The following is a 6742-nucleotide window of genomic DNA, read 5'->3' on the forward strand; positions in this document are numbered from 1 at the left end:
AGCCCTTTACAAATGCCATTTAAAAAGGAGGATACAGAGGGTCATGGAAGCTGGTCGTCAGTCGGATTCTGGAGGAATGAGGGGTCTGTTTGGTCGAGAGCCCAATCAGTAGTGACTAATGGATATGTGCTTAGAGTATTTATTAAAGCACTTACTGTATGCCAAGCAGTATGCTAAGTGTTGGGAAAGAATAGCAGTCTTGTCTAGTGGGAAGAGCATGGGCCTGATAGTCAGAGGATTTGGGTTCTAATTCTGGCTCCACCACTTGTCATCTGTGTGGCTTTGGACAAGTCACGTCACTTCTCTGTGCTTCAGTCACTTCATCTGTGAAATGGGAATTAAGATTATGAGCCCCACGTGGGACAGGTTGTTAACTTGTATATACCCAGTGCTCAGTGTATAGCCTGGTACATAGTAAGGACTTACCAAATACCATAAAGAATACACCAGTGAGAATTAGAAAGGGCTCCTGGCCCTCATAGGGTTCATAGCCTGATTAGCTTGTATCTACACCAGCCCTAAGTATAGTGCTTGGCACATAGTAAGTGCTTAATTAGAGAAGCAGCAAGCTCCAGTGGGAAGAACGAGGGCCTGGGAGTCAGAGGTCCTGGATTCCAATCTTGGGTCCACGACTTGTCTGCTGTGTGACCTTGGGCAAACCACATCTCTTCTCAGGGACTCGGTTACCTCATCTGTGAAATGAAGATTATAACTGTGAGCTCGTGTGGGACATGGTTAGCTTGTATCGACCCTAGTGCTTAATACAGTGACAAACACATAGTAAGCATTTAACAAATACCATGACAAAAAAATGAGAGGGAACAGAGAATGGAAAAGGGTTAAAGAAGGAGGAACAATAGGAACACTCTGTCCTGTAGTCCAGTGAGACTAGATTCCTCCCTTAATAATGAAAGTGATATTTGCTAAGAACTTACTATATTCTTTACTAATCACAAGGATAGTTAGAAATCATCAGATTGGACACAGTCCCTTTCCCACATGGAACTCGCAGTCTAAAGAGGAGGGGGATAGAGGGAGTAGACCAGGGGGAATATTTATAGGGATGTTTTTGCCTGATGCAAGAGTTACTGGTTCCACTTGATGATCTTGGTTTTCGGTGCCTTACATTACCTATTCCCCTTCCTATTTAGACTGTGAGTTCCATGTGGAAAAGGGACTGTGCCCAATCTGATGATTTCAATCTATTTTGATGTTGATAATGTCATTTGCTAAGTACTTACCATGTGCCTTAAGCCTTTATTATATCCCCATCTAGATCACAAGCTTGTTGTGGGCAGGGAATGTGCCTGTTTATTGCTTTATTGTACACTCTCAAGTGCTTAGCACAGTGCTCGAACACACTAAGCACGCAATAAAAATTACTGAATTCAATACCAAGCACTGGTCTAAGCCTGGGGCAAATACAAGTTAATCACGTTGGATGCAGTCCCTGTCCCACATGGGGCTCACAGTCTAAGGAGGGAGAACAGAATTGAAACCCACTTTTCCGATAAGGAACCCCATTTTATAGGAGAGGATTATTGCTTCTCACTCAGTCCTCCAGATTGTTTTAGAGGACTTTGATAGTCTGATCGCCTTCCTCCCCACATCCCAATCCAACACTACAACTCTCCCCAGTGTCATATCCCTCTTCCTCATAAATCCTCCCCTGATTAGTTCACGGGACTCCAATCTCTACAGCCCATTGCTTAGTATAGATGGCATTCCTAATCTTAGCACTTATACACTTATGCATATTTTCATATTTTATTTAATGATTTATTCAGCTACTTTTCATCCAGCTACATTTTTGCTACTGCTAATTTTAATTGTGGTATTGGTTACTTAATCAATCAGTGGTATTTATTGAGCATCCACTGTGTGCAGAACACTTTACTAAGCATTTGGGACAGTACAATGCAGCAAAGGTGGTAGAGAAGTTCCCTGCCCACAGAGAGCTTTGTGCCAAGCTACTGTGGTAGATACAAATTCCCCTCCCCATGGCATTTGTATATATTTTCACATATTTATTACTTTATTCATTTGTAAAAATTTATAACTATTTTGTCAATGATATGTATATAGCTATGATTCTATTTATTCTGATGGTATTGACCCCTATCTACTTGTTTTGTTTTGTTGTCTGTCTCCACCTTCTAAACTGTGAGCCCGTTGTTGGGTAGGGACCATCTCTATATGTTGCCGATTAGTACTCCCCAAGCGCTTAGTACAGTGCTCTGCACACAGAAAACACTCAATAAATATGGTTGAATTAATGCATCCGGACATTCACAGTCCTTGCCACGCTTGGGACTCACAGTCCCTGTTCTCTCGCCTACTAGACTGTGAGAGAACAGGCGAGAGAACAGGTATTGAACCCTCATTTTACAGATGAGGAAACTGAGGCTCAGAGAAGATAAGTAACTTGCTCAAGGTCACCTACCAGGTGAATGGCAGAGCTGGGATTAGAACCCAGATTCTCTGACTCCTAGGCCCATGCCCATTCCACTAAGCCATGCTGCTTCCCCTTCAATCATTCATTCAATCATTCATTCAATCGTATTGATTGAGCGCTTACTGTGTACTCACTGTACTAAGCCCTCGGGAGAGTATAATACAACAATAAACAGACACTTTCCCTGTCCACAATAAGCTTATGGTCTAGAAGGGGAGACAACTTTAATATAAACAAATAAATTGCAGAGCAGAATATTAATCACTCAGGAGAGAAAATACAACAGGCTTGGCAGACACATACCCTGCCCACAGTGAGCTTTTTTTAAAGGTATGTGTTAAGTTCCTATTATGTGCTAAGCACTATTCTAAGCATTGGAGTAAATGAAAGGTAATCAGTTTGGGCACTGTCCATGTCCTACATGTGGCTCACAGTCCCAAACCCCATTTTACAGATGAGGTGACTGAGACAAAGAAAGTTTGAGTGACTTGCCCAAGGTCACACAGCAGAGAAATGGTGGAGGCGGGACGAGACCCCAGGTCCTTTTGCCTCCCAGGCCCGGGCTCTATCCACTAAGCCACACTGCATCCCCTGAGCATAGAGTATAGAGAAGGGAGGTTGCTCCCTCCTACCATTCCTGACTCATCTCCTAGAACACTTCACTCCTCTAATGCCTGGCTACTCACTGCACCTAATCACTGGTGTTTTAGAGGCCGTGCTTGACACATAGTAGGCACGTAACAAATACGATCATTATTAGGTCCCGGACCTAATAGCCAAAGGAACTAGAACATTGCTCCGATGTACTTTTTATTATTTTATGGTAGTTGTTCAGCGCTTACTATATGCCAGGCACTGCTCTAAGCACTTGGTATAGTTCTAAATGCTGGGCACTGTTCCAACTGGTGTCATTAATACCACAACCAATATCAACGCTCTGCCATTAATGAGCTTGTATCTAACCCAGAGCATAGACCAGGGCTTGACACATATTAAGTGTGAACAACTACCATAAAAATAAAACAAAACAAAACAAAATAAGACCCCCAAATGATCGTTTGGTAACTTCCACGGCTACGGTTTCCCCTGTATAATGAGAGACCTTCTAATGTGAACACCCCCTGGGGAGGGAACCATATCTAATTCGCACGTGTTTATTCTCTCCCAGTGCTTAGTATAGTGCCCTGAACACGGTAAGTGCTTAATAAATATTGTTACTTCTACGATCGTTTTCAGGATTTCGGCTTAGCCTGACATCCTTGTCAAATGTCCAATAATATTCTTCTCTCAGACGATCTTTCATTTAAATGGTATTTACTGAGTGCTTGCTATGTGGAGAGCACTGTCCTAAGTGATTGGGAGACTGCAATACAGTACAGAACTAGCCGGTATGTTCCCTGTCCATAACGAGTCTTACTCTCTCTACTGTAAGCTTCCTGTGGGCAGGGAACCTGTCTAACAATTCTGCTGCACTGTACTCCCCTAATCAGTAAATGTACTGATCAATCAGTCACTTAGTCAATGGCATTTATTGAGCTCTGACTGTCTAGAGGGTTAGGAAGCCAGGGAGGGAATGGAGGGGGGGGAGGACAGTGAGGCGAGGATTGAAAGAGAAAGCTCTGTACCGAGGAGCAGTTTGGCCAAGCCCTCCCTGAAGGAGAGCTCTCTGTAAACATCCACAGCAAAGACAGAGAATCAGTGCACCCCAGAAATGAAGTGGAAAGAGAAGATCTTCCCCAGGGCAGCCTTCATGTCCCGGTTCCCCAGGCTGTAGATGAGGGGGTTCAGGTTGGGGGGCAGAACTCTGTAGAACACGGACACCAGCAGGTCCAGCGTCGATGGGGAGGATGAGGGTGGCTTCAGATAGGCAAATGCACTCGTGAAAATATACAGAGAAACCACGGCGAGGTGAGGCAGACACGTGGAGAAGGCTTTGTTTCGGCCCTCGGTGGACGATGGCATCTTCAACACCGCCAAGAAGACGCGGACATAAGACACGAGGATGGATACAAAGCAGCCCAAACACAAAAGAACACTGAGGACAATAACACAGACCTCTGCTCTGGCCTCTCCAGGGCACATGAGTTTGAGCAACTGGGGTAGTTCACAAAAGAACTAGTGGATGATGCAAGGAGCACAGAAGTTGGAGGAAAAGATGGTGGCCGTGTGCATCAGGGAGTAGAGACTCCCGTTGAGCCAGGAGGAGACGGCCATCTTCGCAGAAACCTCTCGGTTCATGATGATGTCATAGCGCAAGGGGCAGCAGATGGCTGCGTAGCAGTCATAGAACATCGCTGTAAGGATGAAAACCGCTGAACCACCAAAAAAAAATCAATAAAAACACCTGTGTAGTACACCACAGGAAGGAGATGGGTCTGCTGTTGGTCAAGGAATTGAGGATGGACTTGGGGACGGTGGCGGTGATGTAGCAGAGATCTAAGAGGGACAGGTGCCTGAGGAAAAAGTACATGGGAATGTGGAGGCGCTGGTCAAGGGTGGTGATGGTGACGATAAGGAGATTCCCTGTCAGGGCCACCAGGTAGACCAAGAAGAACAGCGCAGCATTGACCAGCTGCAGCTCCCGTACCTCTGAGAACCCCAGCAGGAGGAATTCCATCACCATGGAGACATTGGCCATTTTCTACTTGGATTTCCTGGAAACAGGAAATGAGAATGTGGATGATTGGAGTTCATTTAAAATTCCAGCTGGATGCTCAATTTGAAAACATACTATTTCTCAACTTCTCATTCATTCATTCGATCGTAATTATTCAGCGCTTACTATGTGCAGATCACTGTATGAAGCGTTTGGAAAGTACAATTCCGAAATAAAGAGAGACAATCCCTGTCTACACAGGGCTTACAGTCTAGAAGGAGGAGACAGAAATCAAAACAAGAAAACAGGCATTAATATAAATAAATAGAATTATAGATATGTACATATATACACAAGTGCTGTGGGGTGGGGAGCGGGGGTAGAGCAAAAGGAAGAGGTCGGGGCGACTCGGAGGGGAGGGGGAGCTGAGGAAAAGGAGATCCTAGTCTGAGAAGGCCTCTAGGAGGAGATGAGCCTTCAGTAGGGCTTTGAAGGAGGGAAGTGTGATTGTTTGGTGGATTTGAGGGAGGGCGTTCTAGGTGCTTAAGAAAGGACTTGGGTCAAGAAAAGCAGCGTGGCCTAGTTGAAAGATCTCAGGCTTGGGGTTCAGAGGACCTGCCCTCTAATCCCCATCTATTCTCCATTTACTCCGTTGGAGGACTCATTTGTTCCTATGGCTTCAACAACCACCTCTATGCAGGTGATACCGAAATCTATATCTCCAGCTCTGGTCTCTCTCTCTATCTCTCTTCAGTCTCACATTTCCTCTTGCCTTCAAGGCATCTCTACTTGAATTCATTCAATTCAGTCGTATTTATTGAGCGCTTACTGTGTGCAGAGCACTGTACTAAGCACTTGGGCAGTACAAGTTGGCAACATATAGATGCAGTCCCTACCCAGCAGTGGGCTCACAGGCTAGAAGACTTAAATGTCCTCCCACCGCCTCAAGCTTAACATGTTCAAAACAGACCGCCCTGCGTTCCCACCCAAACCCTGTCCTCCCCCTGACCTTTTCATCAGTGTAGATGGCTCCACCATCACGTTGTTGGGTAGGGACTTTATATTTTGCCGAATTGTACTTTCCAAGTGCTTATTACTGTGCAGTGCACACAGTAAGTGCTCAGTGAATATGATTGAATGAATGAATTCTTCCTGGCTCACAAGCCCATAGCCTTGGCATTATCCTTGAGTCCTCTTTTTCAGTCAACCCACATATTCAGTACATCACTAAATCCTGTTGGTCCCACCTTCACAACATTGCATAAATCTGCCCTTTCTTCTCCATCCAAACTTCTACCACGTTAATGCAATCACTCATCCTATCCTGCCTGTATTACTTCATCAGCTTCCATACTGTCCTCCCTATGTCCTGCCACTCCCCACTACAGTCCATAATTCACTCTGCAGCCCGGATAATTTTTCTACAGAAACCTTCAAGACATGCCACACCACTCCTCAAGAAACTCCAGTGGCTGCCCATCCAACTCTGAATCAAACAGAAGCACCTCACTATTGACTTTAAAGCACTCCGTCATCTTGCCCCCTCCTATCTCACCTTGCTACTCTCCTATTACAACTTAGCCTGCACACTTCGCTCCTCTAGTGCTAACCTTCTCACTGTGGTTGGGTCTCACCTGTCTCACTGGCGGCCACCAGCCCACGTCCTGCCTCTGGCTTGGAACTCCCCCCCT

At 45.3% G+C, this 6742-nt stretch overlaps 1 pseudogene; it reads right to left on the reverse strand.

Annotated features, from left to right (window-relative positions):
- Positions 1-4150: 4150 nt before the first annotated feature.
- On the reverse strand, positions 4151-5093 carry LOC119922621 (annotated as a pseudogene).
- Positions 5094-6742: the final 1649 nt, after the last annotated feature.

The sequence above is a fragment of the Tachyglossus aculeatus genome, unplaced genomic scaffold, assembly GCF_015852505.1.
Source record: "Tachyglossus aculeatus isolate mTacAcu1 unplaced genomic scaffold, mTacAcu1.pri scaffold_115_arrow_ctg1, whole genome shotgun sequence".
In the NCBI taxonomy this organism is placed as follows: domain Eukaryota; kingdom Metazoa; phylum Chordata; class Mammalia; order Monotremata; family Tachyglossidae; genus Tachyglossus; species Tachyglossus aculeatus.